Genomic DNA, 26,405 nt, shown 5'->3' with positions numbered 1-26,405 from the left:
TAGGAAGCTGGGGGGGGGGAATAAAGAAAGTAAGAAAAACTGTTGTAACCCATTTCCTTGAACATTCATGGAAATTTCAACAAAATAATAAAAATATTGTTAATCTGCATAAAGAAAAAGAGTAAGAATGCCGAAGATAGAACATTAATGTAGTCAACCATGATTTGTAAGCTGGGGGTCGTGGGAGATAAAAGGAAGAAAGAAAAACTGTTGTATCCCATTTCCTTGAACATTCATGGAAATTTAAATAAAATAATAAAACGATTGTGAATCTGTATAAAGAAAAAGAGTAAGACTGCAGAAGATAGAATATTAAAGTTGTCAACCATGATTTGGAAGCTGGGGGGGTTGGGGGAAGAAAGAAAGTAAAAAAACTGTTGTATCCCATTTCCTTGAACTTTCATGGAAATTTCAACAAAATAATAAAAAGATTGTTAATCTGCATAAAGAAAAAGAGTAAGAATGCAGAAGATAGAATATGAATTGTGTCAAGCATGATTTGAAAGCTGGGGTGGTGGGGGATTAAAGAAAGAAAGAAGAACTGCTGTATCCCATTTCCTTGAACATTCATGGAAATTTCAATAAAATAATAAAAAGATTGTTAATCTGAATAAAGAAAAAGAGTAAGAATGCAGAAGATAGAATATTAATGTTGTCAAATATGATTTGGAAGCTGGGGGGGTGGGGGATGAAAGAAATAGAGAAAAACTGTTGTATCTCATTTCCTTGAACATTCATGGAAATTTCAATATAATAGTAAAAAGATAGTTAATCTGCATAAAGAAAAAGAGTAAGACTGCAGAAGATAGAATATTAATGTTGTCAACCATGATTTGGAAACTGGGGGGGTCGGGAGATGAAAGAAAGAAAGAAAAAGTGTTGTATCCCATTTCCTTGAACATTCATGGTAATATCAATAAAATAATAAAAAGATTGTTAATCTGCATAAAGAAAGAGTAAGAATGCAGAAGATAGAATATTAACGTTGTCAACCATGATTTGGAAGCTGGGGGGGGATAAAAGAAAGAAGGATAAACTGTTGTATCCCATTTCTTTGAACATTCATGGAAATTTCAATAAAATAATAAAATGATTGTTAATCAGCAAAAAGAAAAAGAGTAAGAATGCAGAAGATAGAATATTAATGATGTCAAGCATGATTTGGAAGCTCAGGGGGTGGGGGATAAAAGAAAGAAAGAAAAACTGTTGTATCCCATTTCCTTGAACATTCATGGAAATTTTAATAAAATAATAAAAAGATTGTTAATCTGCATAAAGAAAAAGAGTAAGAATGCAGAAGATAGAATATTAATGTTGTCAACCATGATTTGGTAGCTGGTGGGGGCTGGGGATAAAAGAAAGAAAGAAAAAGTGTTGTATCCCATTTCCTTGAACATTCATGGCAATTTCAATAAAATAATAAAAGGATTGTTAATCTGCATAGAGAAAAAGTGTAAGAATGCAGAAGACAGAATATTAATGTCAACCATGATTTGGAAGGTGGGGGCTCTGGGGAATAAAAGAAAGAAAGAAAAACTGTTATATCCCATTTCCTTGAACATTCATGGAAATTTAAATAAAATAATAAAACGATTGTGAATCTGCATAAAAAAAAAGAGTAAGAATGCAGAAGATAGAATATTAATGTTGTCAACCATGATTTGGAAGCTGGGGGTGTTGGGGGAAGAAAGAAAGTAAAAAAACTGTTGTATCCCATTTCCTTGAACTTTCATGGAAATTTCAACAAAATAATAAAAAGATTGTTAATCTGCATAAAGAAAAAGAGTAAGAATGCAGAAGATAGAATATTAATGTTGTCAACCATGATTTGAAAGCTGGGGTGGTGGGGGATTAAAGAAAGAAAGAAGAACTGCTGTATCCCATTTCCTTGAACATTCATGGAAATTTCAATAAAATAATAAAAAGATTGTGAATCTGCATAAAGAAAAAGAGTAAGAATGCAGAACATAGAATATTAATGTTGTCAAATATGATTTGGAAGCTGGGGGTGTGGGGGATAAAAGAAAGAGAGAAAAACTGTTGTATCCCATTTCCTTGAACATTCATGGAAATTTCAATATAATAGTAAAAAGATAGTTAATCTGCATAAAGAAAAAGAGTAAGAATGCAGAAGATAGAATATTAATGTTGTCAACCATGATTTGGAAGCTAGTGGGGGTGGGGGATAAAAGAAAGAAAGAAAAACTGTTGTATCCCATTTCCTTGAACATTCATGGAAATTTCAATAAAATAATAAAAAGATTGTTAATCTGCATAAAGAAAGAGGAAGAATGCAGAAGATAGAATATTAATGTTGTGAACCATGATTGGGAAGCTGGGGGGGTGGGGGATAAAAGAAAGAAAGAAAAACTGTTGTATCCCATTTCCTGGAACATTCATGGAAATTCCAATCAAATCATAAAAAGATTGTTAATCTGCATAACGAAAAAGAGTAAGAATGCAGAAGATAGAATATTAATGTTATCAGCCATGATGTGAAAGCTGGGGGGGGGTGGGGGATTAAAAAAAGAAAGAAAAACTGTTGTATCCCATTTCTTGCAACATTCATGGAAATTTCAACAAAATAATAAAAAGATTGTTAATCTGCATAAAGGAAAAGAGTAAGAATGCAGAAGATAGAATATTAATGTTCTCAAATATGATTTGGAAGCTGGGGGTGTGGGGGATAAAAGAAAGAGAGAAAAACTGTTGTATCCCATTTCCTTGAACATTCATGGAAATTTAAATAAAATAATAAAAAGATTGTTAATCTGCATAAAGAAAAAGTGTGAGAATGCAGCAGATTCAATATTAATGTTGTCAACCATGATTTGGAAGCTGGGGGGTGGTGGGGGATAAAAGAAAGAAAGAAAAACTGTTGTATCCCATTACCCTGAACATTCATGGAAATTTCAATAAAATAATAAATATTGTTAATCTGCATAAAGAAAAAGAGTAAGAATGGAGAAGATTGAATATTAATGTTGTCATCCATGATTTGGAAGCTGGGGGGTATGGGGGATAAAAGAATGAAAGAAAAACTGTTGTATCCCATTTCCTGGAAAATTCATGGAAATTTCAATAAAATAATAAAAAGATTGTTAATCTGCATAAAGAAAAAGAGTAAGACTGCAGAAGATAGAATATTAATGTTGTCAACCATGATTTGGAAGCTGGGGGGGTCGGGAGATGAAAGAAAGAAAGAAAAAGTGTTGTATCCCATTTCCTTGAACATTCATGGTAATATCAATAAAATAATAAAAAGATTGTTAATCTGCATAAAGAAAGAGTAAGAATGCAGAAGATAGAATATTAATGTTGTCAACCATGATTTGGAAGCTGGGGGGGGGATAAAAGAAAGAAGGAAAAACTGTTGTATCCCATTTCCTTGAACATTCATGGAAATTTTAATAAAATAATAAAAAGATTGTTAATCTGCATAAAGAAAAAGAGTAAGAATGCAGAAGATAGAATATTAATGTTGTCAACCATGATTTGGTAGCTGGTGGGGGCTGGGGATAAAAGAAAGAAAGAAAAAGTGTTGTATCCCATTTCCTTGAACATTCATGGCAATTTCAATAAAATAATAAAAGGATTGTTAATCTGCATAGAGAAAAAGTGTAAGAATGCAGAAGACAGAATATTAATGTCAACCATGATTTGGAAGGTGGGGGCTCTGGGGAATAAAAGAAAGAAAGAAAAACTGTTATATCCCATTTCCTTGAACATTCATGGAAATTTAAATAAAATAATAAAACGATTGTGAATCTGCATAAAGAAAAAGAGTAAGAATGCAGAAGATAGAATATTAATGTTGTCAACCATGATTTGGAAGCTGGGGGGGTTGGGGGAAGAAAGAAAGTAAAAAAACTGTTGTATCCCATTTCCTTGAAGTTTCATGGAAATTTCAACAAAATAATAAAAAGATTGTTAATCTGCATAAAGAAAAAGAGTAAGAATGCAGAAGATAGAATATTAATTGTGTCAAGCATGATTTGAAAGCTGGGGTGGTGGGGGATTAAAGAAAGAAAGAAGAACTGCTGTATCCCATTTCCTTGAACATTCATGGAAATTTCAATAAAATAATAAAAAGATTGTGAATCTGCATAAAGAAAAAGAGTAAGAATGCAGAAGATAGAATATTAATGTTGTCAAATATGATTTGGAAGCTGGGGGTGTGGGGGATAAAAGAAAGAGAGAAAAACTGTTGTATCCCATTTCCTTGAACATTCATGGAAATTTCAATATAATAGTAAAAATATAGTTAATCTCCATAAAGAAAAAGAGTAAGAATGCAGAAGATAGAATATTAATGTTGTCAACCATGATTTGGAAGCTCGGGGGGTGGGGGATAAAAGAAAGAAAGAAAAACTATTGTATCCCATTTCCTTGAACATTCATGGAAATTTTAATAAAATAATAAAAAGATTGTTAATCTGCATAAAGAAAAAGAGTAAGAATGCAGAAGATAGAATATTAATGTTGTCAACCATGATTTGGTAGCTGGTGGGGGCTGGGGATAAAAGAAAGAAAGAAAAAGTGTTGTATCCCATTTCCTTGAACATTCATGGCAATTTCAATAAAATAATAAAAGGATTGTTAATCTGCATAGAGAAAAAGTGTAAGAATGCAGAAGACAGAATATTAATGTCAACCATGATTTGGAAGTTGGGGGCTCTGGGGAATAAAAGAAAGAAAGAAAAACTGTTATATCCCATTTCCTTGAACATTCATGGAAATTTAAATAAAATAATAAAACGATTGTGAATCTGCATAAAGAAAAAGAGTAAGAATGCAGAAGATAGAATATTAATGTTGTCAACCATGATTTGGAAGCTGGGGGGGTTGGGGGAAGAAAGAAAGTAAAAAAACTGTTGTATCCCATTTCCTTGAACTTTCATGGAAATTTCAACAAAATAATAAAAAGATTGTTAATCTGCATAAAGAAAAAGAGTAAGAATGCAGAAGATAGAATATTAATTGTGTCAAGCATGATTTGAAAGCTGGGGTGGTGGGGGATTAAAGAAAGAAAGAAGAACTGCTGTATCCCATTTCCTTGAACATTCATGGAAATTTCAATAAAATAATAAAAAGATTGTGAATCTGCATAAAGAAAAAGAGTAAGAATGCAGAAGATAGCATATTAATGTTGTCAAATATGATTTGGAAGCTGGGGGTGTGGGGGATAAAAGAAAGAGAGAAAAACTGTTGTATCCCATTTCCTTGAACATTCATGGAAATTTCAATATAATAGTAAAAAGATAGTTAATCTGCATAAAGAAAAAGAGTAAGAATGCAGAAGATAGAATATTAATGTTGTCAACCATGATTTGGAAGCTAGGGGGGGTGGGGGATAAAAGAAAGAAAGAAAAACTGTTGTATCCCATTTCCTTGAACATTCATGGAAATTTCAATAAAATAATAAAAAGATTGTTAATCTGCATAAAGAAAGAGGAAGAATGCAGAAGATAGAATATTAATGTTGTGAACCATGATTGGGAAGCTGGGGGGGTGGGGGATAAAAGAAAGAAAGAAAAACTGTTGTATCCCATTTCCTGGAACATTCATGGAAATTCCAATCAAATCATAAAAAGATTGTTAATCTGCATAACGAAAAAGAGTAAGAATGCAGAAGATAGAATATTAATGTTATCAGCCATGATGTGAAAGCTGGGGGGGCGTGGGGGATTAAAAAAAGAAAGAAAAACTGTTGTATCCCATTTCCTGCAACATTCATGGAAATTTCAACAAAATAATAAAAAGATTGTTAATCTGCATAAAGGAAAAGAGTAAGAATGCAGAAGATAGTATATTAATGTTGTCAAGCATGATTTGGAAGGTTGGGGTGGTGGGGGATAAAAGAAAGAAAGAAAAACTGTTGTATCCCATTTCCTTGAACATTCATGGAAATTTAAATAAAATAATAAAAAGATTGTTAATCTGCATAAAGAAAAAGTGTGAGAATGCAGCAGATTCAATATTAATGTTGTCAACCATGATTTGGAAGCTGGGGGGTGGTGGGGGATAAAAGAAAGAAAGAAAAACTGTTGTATCCCATTACCCTGAACATTCATGGAAATTTCAATAAAATAATAAATATTGTTAATCTGCATAAAGAAAAAGAGTAAGAATGGAGAAGATTGAATATTAATGTTGTCATCCATGATTTGGAAGCTGGGGGGTATGGGGGATAAAAGAATGAAAGAAAAACTGTTGTATCCCATTTCCTGGAAAATTCATGGAAATTCCAATAAAATAATAAAAAGATTGTTAATCTGCATAAAGAAAAAGAGTAAGACTGCAGAAGATAGAATATTAATGTTGTCAACCATGATTTGGAAGCTGGGGGGGTCGGGAGATGAAAGAAAGAAAGAAAAAGTGTTGTATCCCATTTCCTTGAACATTCATGGTAATATCAATAAAATAATAAAAAGATTGTTAATCTGCATAAAGAAAGAGTAAGAATGCAGAAGATAGAATATTAATGTTGTCAACCATGATTTGGAAGCTGGGGGGGGGATAAAAGAAAGAAGGAAAAACTGTTGTATCCCATTTCCTTGAACATTCATGGAAATTTTAATAAAATAATAAAAAGATTGTTAATCTGCATAAAGAAAAAGAGTAAGAATGCAGAAGATAGAATATTAATGTTGTCAACCATGATTTGGTAGCTGGTGGGGGCTGGGGATAAAAGAAAGAAAGAAAAAGTGTTGTATCCCATTTCCTTGAACATTCATGGCAATTTCAATAAAATAATAAAAGGATTGTTAATCTGCATAGAGAAAAAGTGTAAGAATGCAGAAGACAGAATATTAATGTCAACCATGATTTGGAAGGTGGGGGCTCTGGGGAATAAAAGAAAGAAAGAAAAACTGTTATATCCCATTTCCTTGAACATTCATGGAAATTTAAATAAAATAATAAAACGATTGTGAATCTGCATAAAGAAAAAGAGTAAGAATGCAGAAGATAGAATATTAATGTTGTCAACCATGATTTGGAAGCTGGGGGGGTTGGGGGAAGAAAGAAAGTAAAAAAACTGTTGTATCCCATTTCCTTGAAGTTTCATGGAAATTTCAACAAAATAATAAAAAGATTGTTAATCTGCATAAAGAAAAAGAGCAAGAATGCAGAAGATAGAATATTAATTGTGTCAAGCATGATTTGAAAGCTGGGGTGGTGGGGGATTAAAGAAAGAAAGAAGAACTGCTGTATCCCATTTCCTTGAACATTCATGGAAATTTCAATAAAATAATAAAAAGATTGTGAATCTGCATAAAGAAAAAGAGTAAGAATGCAGAAGATAGAATATTAATGTTGTCAAATATGATTTGGAAGCTGGGGGTGTGGGGGATAAAAGAAAGAGAGAAAAACTGTTGTATCCCATTTCCTTGAACATTCATGGAAATTTCAATATAATAGTAAAAAGATAGTTAATCTGCATAAAGAAAAAGAGTAAGAATGCAGAAGATAGAATATTAATGTTGTCAACCATGATTTGGAAGCTAGGGGGGGTGGGGGATAAAAGAAAGAAAGAAAAACTGTTTTATCCCATTTCCTTGAACATTCATGGAAATTTCAATAAAATAATAAAAAGATTGTTAATCTGCATAAAGAAAAAGAGTAAGAATGCAGAAGATCGAACATTAATGTAGTCAACCATGATTTGTAAGCTGGGGGGCGTGGGGGATAAAAGAAAGAAAGAAAAACTGTTGTATCCCATTTCCTTGAACATTCATGGAAATTTAAATAAAATAATAAAACGATTGTGAATCTGCATAAAGAAAAAGAGTAAGAATGCAGAAGATAGAATATTAATTTTGTCAACCATGATTTGGAAGCTGGGGGTGTTGGGGGAAGAAAGAAAGTAAGAAAAACAGTTGTATCCCATTTCCTCGAACTTTCATGGAAATTTCAACAAAATAATAAATAGATTGTTAATCTGCAGAAAGAAAAAGGGTAAGAATGCAGAAGATTCAATATTAATGTTGTCAACCATGATTTGGAAGCTGGGGGGTGGTGGGCGATAAAAGAAAGAAAGGAAAACTGTTGTATCCCATTTCCTGGAAAATTCATGGAAATTTCAATAAAATAATAAAAAGATTGTTAATCTGCATAAAGAAAAAGAGTAAGACTGCAGAAGATAGAATATTAATGTTGTCAACCATGATTTGGAAGCTGGGGGGGTCGGGAGATGAAAGAAAGAAAGAAAAAGTGTTGTATCCCATTTCCTTGAACATTCATGGAAATTTCAATAAAATAATAAAAAGATTGTGAATCTGCATAAAGAAAAAGAGTAAGAATGCAGAAGATAGAATATTAATGTTGTCAAATATGATTTGGAAGCTGGGGGTGTGGGGGATAAAAGAAAGAGAGAAAAACTGTTGTATCCCATTTCCTTGAACATTCATGGAAATTTCAATATAATAGTAAAAAGATAGTTAATCTGCATAAAGAAAAAGAGTAAGAATGCAGAAGATAGAATATTAATGTTGTCAACCATGATTTGGAAGCTAGGGGGGGTGGGGGATAAAAGAAAGAAAGAAAAACTGTTTTATCCCATTTCCTTGAACATTCATGGAAATTTCAATAAAATAATAAAAAGATTGTTAATCTGCATAAAGAAAAAGAGTAAGAATGCAGAAGATAGAACATTAATGTAGTCAACCATGATTTGTAAGCTGGGGGGCGTGGGGGATAAAAGAAAGAAAGAAAAACTGTTGTATCCCATTTCCTTGAACATTCATGGAAATTTAAATAAAATAATAAAACGATTGTGAATCTGCATAAAGAAAAAGAGTAAGAATGCAGAAGATAGAATATTAATGTTGTCAACCATGATTTGGAAGCTGGGGGTGTTGGGGGAAGAAAGAAAGTAAGAAAAACAGTTGTATCCCATTTCCTCGAACTTTCATGGAAATTTCAACAAAATAATAAATAGATTGTTAATCTGCAGAAAGAAAAAGGGTAAGAATGCAGAAGATTCAATATTAATGTTGTCAACCATGATTTGGAAGCTGGGGGGTGGTGGGGGATAAAAGAATGAAAGGAAAACTGTTGTATCCCATTTCCTGGAAAATTCATGGAAATTTCAATAAAATAATAAAAAGATTGTTAATCTGCATAAAGAAAAAGAGTAAGACTGCAGAAGATAGAATATTAATGTTGTCAACCATGATTTGGAAGCTGGGAGGGTCGGGAGATGAAAGAAAGAAAGAAAAAGTGTTGTATCCCATTTCCTTGAACATTCATGGTAATATCAATAAAATAATAAAAAGATTGTTAATCTGCATAAAGAAAGAGTAAGACTGCAGAAGATAGAATATTAATGTTGTCAACCATGATTTGGAAGCTGGGGGGGATAAAAGAAAGAAGGAAAAACTGTTGTATCCCATTTCTTTGAACATTCATGGAAATTTCAATAAAATAATAAAATGATTGTTAATCAGCATAAAGAAAAAGAGTAAGAATGCAGAAGATAGAATATTAATGATGTCAAGCATGATTTGGAAGCTCGGGGGGGTGGGGGATAAAAGAAAGAAAGAAAAACTGTTGTATCCCATTTCCTTGAACATTCATGGAAATTTTAATAAAATAATAAAAAGATTGTTAATCTGCATAAAGAAAAAGAGTAAGAATGCAGAAGATAGAATATTAATGTTGTCAACCATGATTTGGTTGCTGGTGGGGGTTGGGGATAAAAGAAAGAAAGAAAAAGTGTTGTATCCCATTTCCTTGAACATTCATGGCAATTTCAATAAAATAATAAAAGGATTGTTAATCTGCATAGAGAAAAAGTGTAAGAATGCAGAAGACAGAATATTAATGTCAACCATGATTTGGAAGGTGGGGGCTCTGGGGAATAAAAGAAAGAAAGAAAAACTGTTGTATCCCATTTCCTTGACCATTCATGGAAATTTAAATAAAATAATAAAACGATTGTGAATCTGCATAAAGAAAAAGAGTAAGAATGCAGAAGATAGAATATTAATTGTGTCAAGCATGATTTGAAAGCTGGGGTGGTGGGGGATTAAAGAAAGAAAGAAGAACTGCTGTATCCCATTTCCTTGAACATTCATGGAAATTTCAATAAAATAATAAAAAGATTGTTAATCTGAATAAAGAAAAAGGGTAAGAATGCAGAAGATAGAATATTAATGTTGTCAACCATGATTTAGAAGCTAGGGTTGTGGGTGATAAAAGAAAGAAAGTAAAACTTTTGTATCCCATTTCCTTTAACATTCATGGAAATTTAAATAAAATCATGAAAAGATTGTTAATCTGCATAACGAAAAAGAGTAAGAATGCAGAAGATAGAATATTAATGTTGTCAACCATGATTTGGAAGCTGGGGGGGGGGGGGTGGGGGAATAAAGAAAGTAAGAAAAACTGTTGTATCCCATTTCCTGGAACATTCATGGAAATTTGAACAAAATAATAAAAAGATTGTTAATCTGCATAAAGAAAAAGAGTAAGAATGCAGAAGATAGAATATTAATGTTGCCAAATATGATTTGGAAGCTGGGGGGGTGGGGGATAAAAGAAAGAGAGAAAAACTGTTGTATCCCATTTCCTTGAACATTCATGGAAATTTCAATATAATAGTAAAAAGATAGTTAATCTGCATAAAGAAAAAGAGTAAGAATGCAGAAGATAGAATATTAATGTTGTCAACCATGATTTGGAAGCTGGGGGGGTTGGGGGAAGAAACAAAGTAAGAAAAACAGTTGTATCCCATTTCCTTGAACTTTCATGGAAATTTCAACAAAATAATAAAAAGATTGTTAATCTGCATAAAGAAAAAGAGTAAGAATGCAGAAGATACAATATTAATGTTGTCAAGCATGATTTGGAAGATGGGGGTGTCGGGGGATGAAAGAAAGAAAGAAAAAGTGTTGTATCCCATTTCCTTGAACATTCATGCTAATATCAATAAAATAATAAAAAGATTGTTAATCTGCATAAAGAAAGAGGAAGAATGCAGAAGATAGAATATTAATGTTGTGAACCATGATTTGGAAGCTGGGGGGGTGGGGGATAAAAGAAAGAAAGAAAAACTGTTGTATCCCATTTCCTGGAACATTCATGGAAATTTCAATAAAATCATAAAAAGATTGTTAATCTGCATAACGAAAAAGAGTAAGAATGCAGAAGATAGAATATTAATGTTATCAGACATGATGTGAAAGCTGGGGGGGGGTGGGGGATTAAAAAAAGAAAGAAAAACTGTTGTATCCCATTTCCTGCAACATTCATGGAAATGTCAACAAAATAATAAAAAGATTGTTAATCTGCATAAAGGAAAAGAGTAAGAATGCAGAAGATAGTATATTAATGTTGTCAAGCATGATTTGGAAGGTGGGGGTGGTGGGGGATAAAAGAAAGAAAGAAAAACTGTTGTATCCCATTTCCTTGAACATTCATGGAAATTTAAATAAAATAATAAAAAGATTGTTAATCTGCATAAAGAAAAAGTGTAAGAATGCAGAAGATTCAATATTAATGTTGTCAACCATGATTTGGAAGCTGGGGGGTGGTGGGGGATAAAAGAAAGAAAGAAAAACTGTTGTATCCCATTACCCTGAACATTCATGGAAATTTCAATAAAATAATAAATATTGTTAAACTGCATAAAGAAAAAGAGTAAGAATGCAGAAGATAGAATATTAATGTTGTCATCCATGATTTGGAAGCTGGGGGGTATGGGGGATAAAAGAATGAAAGAAAAACTGTTGTATCCCATTTCCTGGAAAATTCATGGAAATTTCAATAAAATAATAAAAAGATTGTTAATCTGCATAAAGAAAAAGAGTAAGACTGCAGAAGATAGAATATTAATGTTGTCAACCATGATTTGGAAGCTGGGGGGGTCGGGAGATGAAAGAAAGAAAGAAAAAGTGTTGTATCCCATTTCCTTGAACATTCATGGTAATATCAATAAAATAATAAAAAGATTGTTAATCTGCATAAAGAAAGAGTAAGAATGCAGAAGATAGAATATTAATGTTGTCAACCATGATTTGGAAGCTGGGGGGGGGGATAAAAGAAAGAAGGAAAAACTGTTGTATCCCATTTCTTAGAACATTCATGGAAATTTCAATAAAATAATAAAATGATTGTTAATCAGCATTAAGAAAACGAGTAAGAATGCAGAAGATAGAATATTAATGATGTCAAGCATGATTTGGAAGCTCGGGGGGTGGGGGATAAAAGAAAGAAAGAAAAACTGTTGTATCCCATTTCCTTGAACATTCATGGAAATTTTAATAAAATAATAAAAAGATTGTTAATCTGCATAAAGAAAAAGAGTAAGAATGCAGAAGATAGAATATTAATGTTGTCAACCATGATTTGGTAGCTGGTGGGGGCTGGGGATAAAAGAAAGAAAGAAAAAGTGTTGTATCCCATTTCCTTGAACATTCATGGCAATTTCAATAAAATAATAAAAGGATTGTTAATCTGCATAGAGAAAAAGTGTAAGAATGCAGAAGACAGAATATTAATGTCAACCATGATTTGGAAGGTGGGGGCTCTGGGGAATAAAAGAAAGAAAGAAAAACTGTTATATCCCATTTCCTTGAACATTCATGGAAATTTAAATAAAATAATAAAACGATTGTGAATCTGCATAAAGAAAAAGAGTAAGAATGCAGAAGATAGAATATTAATGTTGTCAACCATGATTTGGAAGCTGGGGGGGTTGGGGAAGAAAGAAAGTAAAAAAACTGTTGTATCCCATTTCCTTGAACTTTCATGGAAATTTCAACAAAATAATAAAAAGATTGTTAATCTGCATAAAGAAAAAGAGTAACAATGCAGAAGATAGAATATTAATTGTGCCAAGCATGATTTGAAAGCTGGGGTGGTGGGGGATTAAAGAAAGAAAGAAGAACTGCTGTATCCCATTTCCTTGAACATTCATGGAAATTTCAATAAAATAATAAAAAATTGTGAATCTGCATAAAGAAAAAGAGTAAGAATGCAGAAGATAGAATATTAATGTTGTCAAATATGATTTGGAAGCTGGGGGTGTGGGGGATAAAAGAAAGAGAGAAAAACTGTTGTATCCCATTTCCTTGAACATTCATGGAAATTTCAATATAATAGTAAAAAGATAGTTAATCTGCATAAAGAAAAAGAGTAAGAATGCAGAAGATAGAATATTAATGTTGTCAACCATGATTTGGAAGCTAGGGGTGGTGGGGGATAAAAGAAAGAAAGAAAAACTGTTTTATCCCATTTCCTTGAACATTCATGGAAATTTCAATAAAATAATAAAAAGATTGTTAATCTGCATAAAGAAAAAGAGTAAGAATGCAGAAGATAGAACATTAATGTAGTCAACCATGATTTGTAAGCTGGGGGGCGTGGGGGATAAAAGAAAGAAAGAAAAACTGTTGTATCCCATTTTCTTGAACATTCATGGAAATTTAAATAAAATAATAAAACGATTGTGAATCTGCATAAAGAAAAAGAGTAAGAATGCAGAAGATAGAATATTAATGTTGTCAACCATGATTTGGAAGCTGGGGGGGTTGGGGGAAGAAAGAAAGTAAAAAAACTGTTGTATCCCATTTCCTTGAACTTTCATGGAAATTTCAACAAAATAATAAAAAGATTGTTAATCTGCATAAAGAAAAAGAGTAAGAATGCAGAAGATAGAATATTAATTGTGTCAAGCATGATTTGAAAGCTGGGGTGGTGGGGGATTAAAGAAAGAAAGAAGAACTGCTGTATCCCATTTCCTTGAACATTCATGGAAATTTCAATAAAATAATAAAAAGATTTTGAATCTGCATAAAGAAAAAGAGTAAAAATGCAGAAGATAGAATATTAATGTTGTCAAATATGATTTGGAAGCTGGGGGTGTGGGGGATAAAAGAAAGAGAGAAAAACTGTTGTATCCCATTTCCTTGAACATTCATGGAAATTTCAATATAATAGTAAAAAGATAGTTAATCTGCATAAAGAAAAAGAGTAAGAATGCAGAAGATAGGATATTAATGTTGTCAACCATGATTTGGAAGCTAGGGGGGGGTGGGGAATAAAAGAAAGAAAGAAAAACTGTATTATCCCATTTCCTTGAACATTCATGGAAATTTCAATAAAATAATAAAAAGATTGTTAATCTGCATAAAGAAAAAGTGTAAGAATGCAGAAGATAGAACATTAATGTAGTCAACCATGATTTGTAAGCTGGGGGGCGTGGGGGATAAAAGAAAGAAAGAAAAACTGTTGTATCCCATTTCCTTGAACATTCATGGAAATTTAAATAAAATAATAAAACGATTGTGATTCTGCATAAAGAAAAAGAGTAAGAATGCAGAAGATAGAATATTAATGTTGTCAACCATGATTTGGAAGCTGGGGGTGTTGGGGGAAGAAAGAAAGTAAGAAAAACAGTTGTATCCCATTTCCTTGAACTTTCATGGAAATTTCAAAAAAATAATAAATAGATTGTTAATCTGCATAAAGAAAAAGGGTAAGAATGCAGAAGATACAATATTAATGTTGACAAGCATGATTTGGAAGATGGGGGTGTCGGGGGATGAAAGAAAGAAAGAAAAAGTGTTGTATCACATTTCCTTGAACATTCATGGTAATATCAATAAAATAATAAAAAGATTGTTAATCTGCATAAAGAAAGAGTAAGAATGCAGAAGATAGAATATTAATGTTGTCAACCATGATTTGGAAGCTGGTGGGGGGGATAAAAGAAAGAAGGAAAAACTGTTGTATCCCATTTCGTTGAACATTCATGGAAATTTCAATAAAATAATAAAATGATTGTTAATCAGCATAAAGAAAAAGAGTAAGACTGCAGTAGATAGAATATTAATGTTATCAACCATGATGAGAAAGCTGGGGGGGGTGGGGGATTAAAAAAAGAAAGAAAAAGTGTTGTATCCCATTTCCTTGAACATTCATGGTAATATCAATAAAATAATAAAAAGATTGTTAATCTGCATAAAGAAAAAGTGTAAGAATGCAGAAGATTCAATATTAAAGTTGTGAACCATGATTTGGAAGCTGGGGGGTGGTGGGGGATAAAAGAAAGAAAGAAAAACTGTTGTATCCAATTTCCTTGAACATTCATGGAAATTTCAATAAAATAATAAAAAGATTGTTAATCTGAATAAAGAAAAAGAGTAAGAATGCAGAAGATAGAATATTAATGTTGTCAACCATGATTTGGAAGCTAGGGGGGTGGGGGATAAACGAAAGAAAGAAAAACTTTTGTATCCCATTTCCTTTAACATTCATGGAAATTTAAATAAAATCATGAAAAGATTGTTAATCTGCATAACGAAAAAGAGTTAGAATGCAGAAGATAGAATATTAATGTTGTCAACCATGATTTTGAAGCCGGGGGGGGGGTGGGGGAATAAAGAAAGTAAGAAAAACTGTTGTATCCAATTTCCTTGAACATTCATGGAAATTTCAACAAAATAATAAAAAGATTGTTAATCTGCATAAAGAAAAAGGGTAAGAATGCAGAAGATAGAATATTAATGTTGTCAAATATGATTTGGAAGCTGGGGGGGTGGAGGATAAAAGAAAGAGAGAAAAACTGTTGTATCCCATTTCCTGGAACATTCATGGAAATTTCATTGTAATCATGAAAAGATTGTTAATCGGCATAACGAAAAAGATTAAGAATGCAGAAGATGGAATATTAATGGTGTCAAGCATGATTTGAAAGCTGGGGGGGTAGGGGGATTAAAGAAAGAAAGAAAAACTGTTGTATCCCATTTCCTTGAACATTCATGGAAATTTCAACAAAATAATAAAAAGATTGTTAATCTGCATAAAGAAAAAGAGTAAGAATGCAGAAGATAGAATATTAATGTTGTCAACCATGATTTGGTAGTTGGGGGGGGTGGGGAAAAAAGATGGTAAGAAAAACTGTTGTATCCCATATCCTGGAACATTCATGGAAATTTCATTATAATCATGAAAAATTGTTAATCGGCATAACGAAAAAGATTAAGAATACAGAAGATAGAATATTAATGCTGTCAAGCATGATTTGGAAGCTGGGGGGTGTGGGGGAAGAAAGAAAGTAAGAAAAACTGTTGTATCCCATTTCCTGGAACATTCATGGAAATTTAAATAAAATAATAAAAAGATTGTTAATGTGCATAAAGAAAAAGAGTAAGAATGCAGAAGATAGAATATTAATGTTGTCAACCATGATTTGGAAGCTGGGGGGGGGGTGGGGGATAAAAGAAAGAAAGAAAAACTGTTGTATCCCATTTCCTTGAACATTCATGGAAATTTCAATAAAATAATAAAAAGATTGTTAATCTGCATAAAGAAAAAGAGTAAGAATGCAGAATATAGAACATTAATGTAGTCAACCATGATTTGTAAGCTGGGGGGCGTGGGGGATAAAAGAAAGAAAGAAAAACTGTTGTATCCCATTTCCTTGAACATTCATGGAAATTTAAATAAAATAATAAAATGATTGTGAATCTGCATAAAGAAAAAGAGTAAGAATGCAGAAGATAGAATATTAATGTTGTCAACCATGATTTGGAAGCTGGGGGGATTGGGGGAAGAAAGAAATTAAGAAAAACAGTTGTATCCCATTTCCTTGAACTTTCATGGAAATTTCAACAAAATAATAAAAAGATTGTTAATCTGCATAAAGAAAAAGAGTAAGAATGCAGAAGATAGAATATTAATGTTGTCAATCATGATTTGGTAGTTTGGGGGGGTGGGGGAAGAAAGAAAGTAAGAAAAACTGTTGTATCCCATTTCCTGGAACATTCATGGAAATTTCAATAAAATAATAAGAAGATTGTTAATGTGCATTAAGAAAAAGTGTAAGAATGCAGAAGATAGAATATTAATGGTGTCAAGCATGATTTGCAAGCTGGGGGAGTAGGGGGATTAAAGAAAGAAAGAAAAACTGTTGTATCCCATTTCCTTGAACATTCATGGAAATTTCAACAAAATAATAAAAAGATTGTTAATGTGCATAAAGAAAAAGAGTAAGAATTCAGAAGATAGAATATTAATTTTGTCAAGCATGATTTGAAAGCTGGGGTGGTAGGGGGATTAAAGAAAGAAAGAAAAACTGTTGTATCCCATTTCCTTGAACATTCATGGAAATTTCAACAAAATAATAAAAAGATTGTTAATCTGCATAAAGAAAAAGAGTAAGAATGCAGAAGATAGAATATTAATGTTGTCAATCATGATTTGGTAGTTTGGGGGGGTGGGGGAAGAAAGAAAGTAAGAAAAACTGTTGTATCCCATTTCCTGGAACATTCATGGAAATTTCATTATAATCATGAAAACTTGTTAATCGGCATAACGAAAAAGATTAAGAATGCAGAAGATAGAATATTAATGCTGTCAAGCATGATTTGGAAGCTGGGGGGTGTGGGGGAAGAAAGAAAGTAAGAAAAACTGTTGTATCCCATTTCCTGGAACATTCATGGAAATTTAAATAAAATATAAAAAGATTGTTAATGTGCATAAAGAAAAAGAGTAAGAATGCAGAAGATAGAATATTAATGGTGTCAAGCATGATTTGAAAGCTGGGGGGGTAGGGGGATTAAAGAAAGAAAGAAAAACTGTTGTATCCCATTTCCTTGAACATTCATGGAAATTTCAATGAAATAATAAAGAGATTGTTAATCTGCATAAAGAAAAAGAGTAAGAATGCAGAAGATAGAACATTAATGTAGTCAACCATGATTTGTAAGCTGGGGGGCGTGGGGGATAAAAGAAAGAAAGAAAAACTGTTGTATCCCATTTCCTTGAACATTCATGGAAATTTAAATAAAATAATAAAACGATTGTGAATCTGCATAAAGAAAAAGAGTAAGAATGCAGAAGATAGAATATTAATGTTGTCAACCATGATTTGGAAGCTGGGGGGGTTGGGGGAAGAAAGAAAGTAAGAAAAACAGTTGTATCCCATTTCCTTGAACTTTCATGGAAATTTCAACAAAATAATAAAAAGATTGTTAATCTGCATAAAGAAAAAGAGTAAGAATGCAGAAGATACAATATTAATGTTGTCAAGCACGATTTGGAAGATGGGGGTGTCGGGGGATGAAAGAAAGAAAGAAAAAGTGTTGTATCCCATTTCCTTGAACATTCATGGTAATATCAATAAAATCATAAAAAGATTGTTAATCTGCCTAACGAAAAAGAGTAAGAATGCAGAAGATAGAATATTAATGTTATCAACCATGATGAGAAAGCGGGGGGGTTGGGAGATTAAAAAAAGAAAGAAAAACTGTTGTATCCCATTTCCTGCAACATTCATGGAAATTTCAACAAAATAATAAAAAGATTGTTAATCTGCATAAAGGAAAAGAATAAGAATGCAGAAGATAGTATATTAATGTTGTCAAGCATGATTTGGAAGCTGGGGGTGGTGGGGGATAAAAGAAAGAAAGAAAAACTGTTGTATCCAATTTCCTTGAACATTCATGGAAATTTCAATAAAATAATAAAAAGATTGTTAATCTGCATAAAGAAAAAGTGTAAGAATGCAGAAGATTCAATATTAATGTTGTCAACCATGATTTGGAAGCTGGGGGGTGGTGGGGGATAAAAGAAAGAAAGAAAAACTGTTGTATCCCATTACCCTGAACATTCATGGAAATTTCAATAAAATAATAAAAGATTGTTAAACTGCATAAAGAAAAAGAGTTAGAATGCAGAAGATAGAATATTAATGTTGTCAACCATGATTTGGAAGATGGGGGGGTGGGGGATGAAAGAAAGAAAAAAACTGTTGTATCCCATTTCCTTGAACATTCATGGAAATTTCAATAAAATAATAAAAAGATTGTTAATCTGAATAAAGAAATAGAGTAAGAATGCAGAGTATAGAATATTAATGGTGTCAAGCATGATTTGGAAGCTAGGGGTTGGGGGATAAAAGAAAGAAAGAAGAACTGCTGTATCCCATTTCCTTTAACATTCATGGAAATTTAAATAAAATCATGAAAAGATTGTTAATCTGCATAAAGAAAAAGAGTAAGAATGCAGAAGATACAATATTAATGTTGTCAAGCATGATTTGGAAGATCGGGGTGTCGGGGGATGAAAGAAAGAAAGAAAAAGTGTTGTATCCCATTTCCTTGAACATTCATGGTAATATCAATAAAATAATAAAAAGATTGTGAATCTGCATAAAGAAAAAGAGTAAGAATGCAGAAGATAGAATATTAATGTTGTCAACCATGATTTGGAAGCTGGGGGGGGGGATAAAAGAAAGAAAGAAAAACTGTTGTATCCCATTTCCTTGAACATTCATGGAAATTTCAATAAAATAATAAAAAGATTGTTAATCTGCATAAAGAAAAAGAGTAAGAATGCAGAATATAGAACATTAATGTAGTCAACCATGATTTGTAAGCTGGGGGGCGTGGGGGATAAAAGAAAGAAAGAAAAACTGTTGTATCCCATTTCCTTGAACATTCATGGAAATTTAAATAAAATAATAAAACGATTGTGAATCTGCATAAAGAAAAAGAGTAAGAATGCAGAAGATAGAATATTAATGTTGTCAACCATGATTTGGAAGCTGGGGGGATTGGGGGAAGAAAGAAATTAAGAAAAACAGTTGTATCCCATTTCCTTGAACTTTCATGGAAATTTCAACAAAATAATAAAAAGATTGTTAATCTGCATAAAGAAAAAGAGTAAGAATGCAGAAGATACAATATTAATGTTGTCAAGCATGATTTGGAAGATGGGGGTGTCGGGGGATGAAAGAAAGAAAGAAAAAGTGTTGGATCCCATTTCCTTGAACATTCATGGTAATATCAATAAAATAATAAAAAGATTGTGAATCTGCATAAAGAAAAAGAGTAAGAATGCAGAAGATAGAATATTAATGGTGTCAAGCATGATTGGAAAGCTGGTGGGGTTGGGGGATTAAAGAAAGAAAGAAAAAATGTTGTATCCCATTTCCTTGAACATTCATGGAAATTTCAATAAAATAATAAAAAGATTGTTAATCTGCATAAAGAAAAAGAGTAAGAATGCAGAAGATAGAATATTAATGTTGTCAACCATGATTTGGTAGTTGGGGGGGGTGGGGGAAGAAAGAAAGTAAGAAAAACTGTTGTATCACATTTCCTGGAACATTCATGGAAATTTCATTCTAATCATGAAAATATTGTTAATCGGCATAACGAAAAAGATTAAGAATGCAGAAGATAGAATATTAATGCTGTCAAGCATGATTTGGAAGCTGGGGGGTGTGGGGGAAGAAAGAAAGTAAGAAAAACTGTTGTATCCCATTTCCTGGAACATTCATGGAAATTTCAATAAAATAATAAAAAGATTGTTAATGTGCATAAAGAAAAAGAGTAAGAATGCAGAAGATAGGATATTAATGGTGGGAAGCATGATTTGAAAGCTGGGGGGTGTTGGGGGATTAAAGAAAGAAAGAAAAACTGTTGTATCCAATTTCCTTGAACATTAATGGAAATTTCATAAAATAAAAAAAGATTGTTAATCTGCATAAAGAAAAAGTGTAAGAATGCAGAAGATTGAATATTAATGTTGTGAAACATGATTTGGAAGCTGGGGGGTGGTAGGGGATAAAAGAAAGAAAGAAAAACTGTTTTATCCCATTTCCTTGAACATTCACGGAAATTTCAATAAAATAATAAAAGATTGTTAATCTGCATAAAGAAAAAGAGTAAGAATGCAGAAGATAGAATATTAATGTTGTCAAACATGATTTGGAAGCTGGAGGGGGATGAAAGAATGAAAGAAAAACTGTTGTATCCCATTGCCATGAATATTCACGGAAATTTCAATAAAATGATAAAAAGACTGTTAATCTGCATAAAGAAAAAGTGAAAGACACAGAAGAAAGAATATTAATGTTGTCAACCATGATTTGGAAGCTGGAGGGTGGTGGGGGATAAAAGAAAGAAAGAAAAACTATTGTACCCCATTTCCTTGTACATTCACGGAAATTTCAATAAAATAATAAAAAGATTGTTAATGTGCATAAAGAAAAAGAGAAAGAATGCAGAAGATAGAATATTAATGTTGTCAAACATGATTTGGAAGCTGGGGGGGCTTGGGGGATAAAAGAATGAAAGAAAAACTGTTGTATCCCATTTCCCTGAACAGTCATGGAAATTTCAATAAAATACTAAAAAGATTGTTAATCTGCATAAAAAAAAGGTGTAAGAATGCGGGAGATAGAATATTAATGTTGTCAACCATGATTTGGAAGCTGGGGGGGTTAGGGGATGAAAGAAAGAAAAAAACTGTTGTATCCCATTTCCTTGAACATTCATGGAAATTTCAATAAAATAATAAAAAGATTGTTAATCTGCATAAAGAAAAAGAGTAAGAATGCAGAAGATAGAATATTAATGGTGTCAAGCATGATTTGAAACCTGGGGTGGTGGGGGATTAAAGAAAGAAAGAAAAACTGCTGTATCCCATTTCCTTGAACATTCATGGGAATTTCAATAAAATACTAAAAGATTGTTAATCTGAATAAAGAAAAAGAGTAAGAATGCAGAAGATAGAATATTAATGTTGTCAACAATGATTTGGAAGCTAGGGGCGTGGGGGATAAAAGAAAGAAAGAAAAACTTTTGTATCCCATTTCCTTTAACATTCATGGAAATTTAAATAAAATCATGAAAAGATTGTTAATCTGCATAACGAAAAAGAGTAAGAATGCAGAAGATAGAATATTAATGTTGTCAACCATTATTTGGAAGCTGGAGGGGGTGGGGGAATAAAGAAAGTAAGAAAAACTGTTGTATCCCATTTCCTGGAACATTCATGGAAATTTCAACAAAATAATAAAAAGATTGTGAATCTGCATAAAGAAAAAGAGTAAGAATGCAGAAGATAGAATATTAATGTTGTCAAATATGATTTGGAAGCTGGGGGGGTGGGGGATAAAAGAAAGAGAGAAAAACTGTTGTATCCCATTTCCTTGAACATTCGTGGAAATTTCAATATAATAGTAAAAAGATAGTTAATCTGCATAAAGAAAAAGAGTAAGAATGCAGAAGATAGAATATTAATGTTGTCAACCATGATTTGGAAGCTAGGGGGGGTGGGAGATAAAAGAAAGAAAGAAAAACAGTTGTATCCCATTTCCTTGAACATTCATGGATATTTTAATAAAATAATAACAAGATTGTTAATCTGCATAGAGAAAAAGTGTAAGAAAGCAGACGATAGAATATTAATGTTGTCAACCATGATTAGGAAGCTGGGGGGGTTGGGGGAAGAAAGAAAGTAAAAAAAAGTGTTGTATCCCATTTCCTTGAACTTTCATGGAAATTTCAACAAAATAATAAAAAGATTGTTAATCTGCATAAAGAAAAAGAGTAAGAATGCAGAAGATAGAATATTAATGTTGTCAAGCATGATGTGGAAATGGGGGTGTCGGGGGATGAAAGAAAGAAAGAAAAACTGTTGTATCCCATTTCCTTGAACATTCATGGAAATTTCAATAAAATAATAAAAAGATTGTTAATCTGCATAAAGAAAAAGAATAAGAATGCAGAAGATAGAATATTAATGTTGTCAACCATGATTTGGAAGCTGGGGGGGTGGGGGATAAAAGAAAGAAAGAAAAACTGTTTTATCCCATTTCCCTTAACATTCATGGAAATTTAAATAAAATCATGAAAAGATTGTTAATCTGCATAACGGAAAAGAGTAAGAAAGCAGAAGATAGAATATTAATGTTGTCAACCATGATTAGGATGCTGGGGGGGGTGGGGGAATAAAGAATGTAAGAAAAACTGTTGTAACCCATTTCCTTGAACATTCATGGAAATTTCAACAAAATAATAAAAAGATTCTTAATCTGCATAAAGAAAAAGAGTAAGAATGCAGAAGATAGAACATTAATGTAGTCAACCATGATTTGTAAGCTGGGGGGGTTGGGGGAAGAAAGAAAGTAAAAAAACTGTTGTATCCCATTTCCTTGAACTTTCATGGAAATTTCAACAAAATAATAAAAAGATTGTTAATCTGAATAAAGAAATAGAGTAAGAATGCAGAAGATAGAATATTAATGGTGTCAAGCATGATTTGAAAGCTGGGGTAGTGGGGGATTAAAGAAAGAAAGAAGAACTGCTGTATCCCATTTCCATGAACATTCATGGAAATTTCAATAAAATAATTAAAAGATTGTTAATCTGAATAAAGAAAAAGAGTAAGAATACAGAAGATAGAATATTAATGTTGTCAACCATGATTTGGAAGCTAGGGGTTGGGGGATAAAAGAAAGAAAGAAGAACTGCTGTATCCCATTTCCTTTCACATTCATGGAAATTTAAATAAAATCATGAAAAGATTGTTAATCTGCATAACGAAAAAGAGTAAGAATGCAGAAGATAGAATATTAATGTTGTCAACCATGATTTGGAAGCTGGGGGGGGTGGGGGAATAAAGAAAGTAAGAAAAACTGTTGTATCCCATTTCCTGGAACTTTCATGGAAATTTCAACATAGTAATAAAAAGATTGTTAATCTGCATAAAGAAAAAGAGTAAGAATGCAAAAGATACAATATTAATGTTGTCAAGCATGATTTGGAAGATTGGGGTGTCGGGGGATGAAAGAAAGAAAGAAAAAGTGTTGTATCCCATTTCCTTGAACATTCATGGTAATATCAATAAAATAATAAAAAGATTGTGAATCTGCATAAAGAAAAAGAGTAAGAATGCAGAAGATAGAATATTAATGTTGTCAACCATGATTTGGAAGCTGGGCGGGGGTGGGGGAAAAAAGAAAGAAAGAAAAACTGTTGTATCCCATTTCCTGGAACATTCATGGAAATTTCAATAAAATCATAAAAAGATTGTTAATCTGCATAACGAAAAAGAGTGAGAATGCAGAAGATAGAATATTAATGTTATCAACCATGATGAGAAAGCGGGGGGGGTGGGGGATTAAAAAAAGAAAGAAAAACTGTTGTATCCCATTTCCTTGAACATTCAGGGAAATTTCAATAAAATAATAAAAAGATTGTTAATCTACATAAAGAAAAAGAGTAAGAATGCAGAAGATAGATTATTAATGGTGTCAAGCATGATTTGAAAGCTGGGGTGGTGGGGGATTAAAGAAAGAAAGAAAAACTGCTGTATCCCATTTCCTTGAACATTCATGGGAATTTCAATAAAATAATAAAAAGATTGTTAATCTGAATAAAGAAAAAGAGTAAGAATGCAGAAGATAGAATATTAATGTTGTCAACCATGATTTGGAAGCTAGGGGGGTGGGGGATAAACTAAAGAAAGAAAAACTTTTGTATCCCATTTCCTTTAACATTCATGGAAATTTAAATAAAATCATGAAAAGATTGTTAATCTGCATAACGAAAAAGAGTTAGAATGCAGAAGATAGAATATTAATGTTGTCAACCATGATTTTGAAGCCGGGGGGGGGTGGGGGAATAAAGAAAGTAAGAAAAACTGTTGTATCCAATTTCCTTGAACATTCATGGAAATTTCAACAAAATAATAAAAAGATTGTTAATCTGCATAAAGAAAAAGAGTAAGAATGCAGAAGATAGAATATTAATGTTGTCAAATATGATTTGGAAGCTGGGGGGGTGGAGGATAAAAGAAAGAGAGAATAACTGTTGTATCCCATTTCCTTGAACATTCATGGAAATTTCAATATAATTGTAAAAAGATAGTTAATCTGCATAAAGAAAAAGAGTAAGAATGCAGAAGATAGAATATTAATGTTGTCAACCATGATTTGGTAGTTGGGGGGGTGGGGGAAGAAAGAAAGTAAGAAAAACTGTTGTATCCCATTTCCTGGAACATTCATGGAAATTTCATTATAATCATGAAAAGATTGTTAATCGGCATAACGAAAAAGATTAAGAATGCAGAAGATGGAATATTAATGGTGTCAAGCATGATTTGAAAGCTGGGGGGGTAGGGGGTTTAAAGAAAGAAAGAAAAACTGTTGTATCCCATTTCCTTGAACATTCATGGAAATTTCAACAAAATAATAAAAAGATTGTTAATGTGCATAAAGAAAAAGAGTAAGAATTCAGAAGATAGAATATTAATTTTGTCAAGCATGATTTGAAAGCTGGGGTGGTAGGGGGATTAAAGAAAGAAAGAAAAACTGTTGTATCCCATTTCCTTGAACATTCATGGAAATTTCAACAAAATAATAAAAAGATTGTTAATCTGCATAAAGAAAAAGAGTAAGAATGCAGAAGATAGAATATTAATGTTGTCAACCATGATTTGGTAGTTTGGGGGGGTGGGGGAAGAAAGATGGTAAGAAAAACTGTTGTATCCCATATCCTGGAACATTCATGGAAATTTCATTATAATCATGAAAAATTGTTAATCGGCATAACGAAAAAGATTAAGAATACAGAAGATAGAATATTAATGCTGTCAAGCATGATTTGGAAGCTGGGGGGTGTGGGGGAAGAAAGAAAGTAAGAAAAACTGTTGTATCCCATTTCCTGGAACATTCATGGAAATTTAAATAAAATAATAAAAAGATTGTTAATGTGCATAAAGAAAAAGAGTAAGAATGCAGAAGATAGAATATTAATGTTTTCAAGCATGATTTGGAAGCTGGGGGGGTTGGGGGAAGAAAGAAAGTAAGAAAAACAGTTGTATCCCATTTCCTTGAACTTTCATGGAAATTTCAATAAAATAATAAAAAGATTGTTAATCTGCATAAAGAAAAAGAGTTAGAATGCAGAAGATAGAATATTAATGTTGTCAACCATGATTTGGAAGATGGGGGGGTGGGGGATGAAAGAAAGAAAAAAACTGTTGTATCCCATTTCCTTGAACATTCATGGAAATTTCAATAAAATAATAAAAAGATTGTTAATCTGAATAAAGAAATAGAGTAAGAATGCAGAAGATAGAATATTAATGGTGTCAAGCATGATGTGAAAGCTGGGGTATTGGGGATTAAAGAAAGAAAGAAGAACTGCTGTATCCCATTTCCATGAACATTCATGGAAATTTCAATAAAATAATTAAAAGATTGTTAATCTGAATAAAGAAAAAGAGTAAGAATACAGAAGATAGAATATTAATGTTGTCAACCATGATTTGGAAGCTAGGGGTTGGGGGATAAAAGAAAGAAAGAAGAACTGCTGTATCCCATTTCCTTTAACATTCATGGAAATTTAAATAAAATCATGAAAAGATTGTTAATCTGCATAACGAAAAAGAGTAAGAATGCAGAAGATAGAATATTAATGTTGTCAACCATGATTTGGAAGCTGGGGGGGGTGGGGGAATAAAGAAAGTAAGAAAAACTGTTGTATCCCATTTCCTGGAACTTTCATGGAAATTTCAACAAAATAATAAAAAGATTGTTAATCTGCATAAAGAAAAAGAGTAAGAATGCAGAAGATACAATATTAATGTTGTCAAGCATG

Source organism: Cynocephalus volans, chromosome 15 (assembly GCF_027409185.1).
Source record: "Cynocephalus volans isolate mCynVol1 chromosome 15, mCynVol1.pri, whole genome shotgun sequence".
NCBI classification, from domain to species: domain Eukaryota; kingdom Metazoa; phylum Chordata; class Mammalia; order Dermoptera; family Cynocephalidae; genus Cynocephalus; species Cynocephalus volans.
This window is presented reverse-complemented; position numbering follows the sequence as displayed.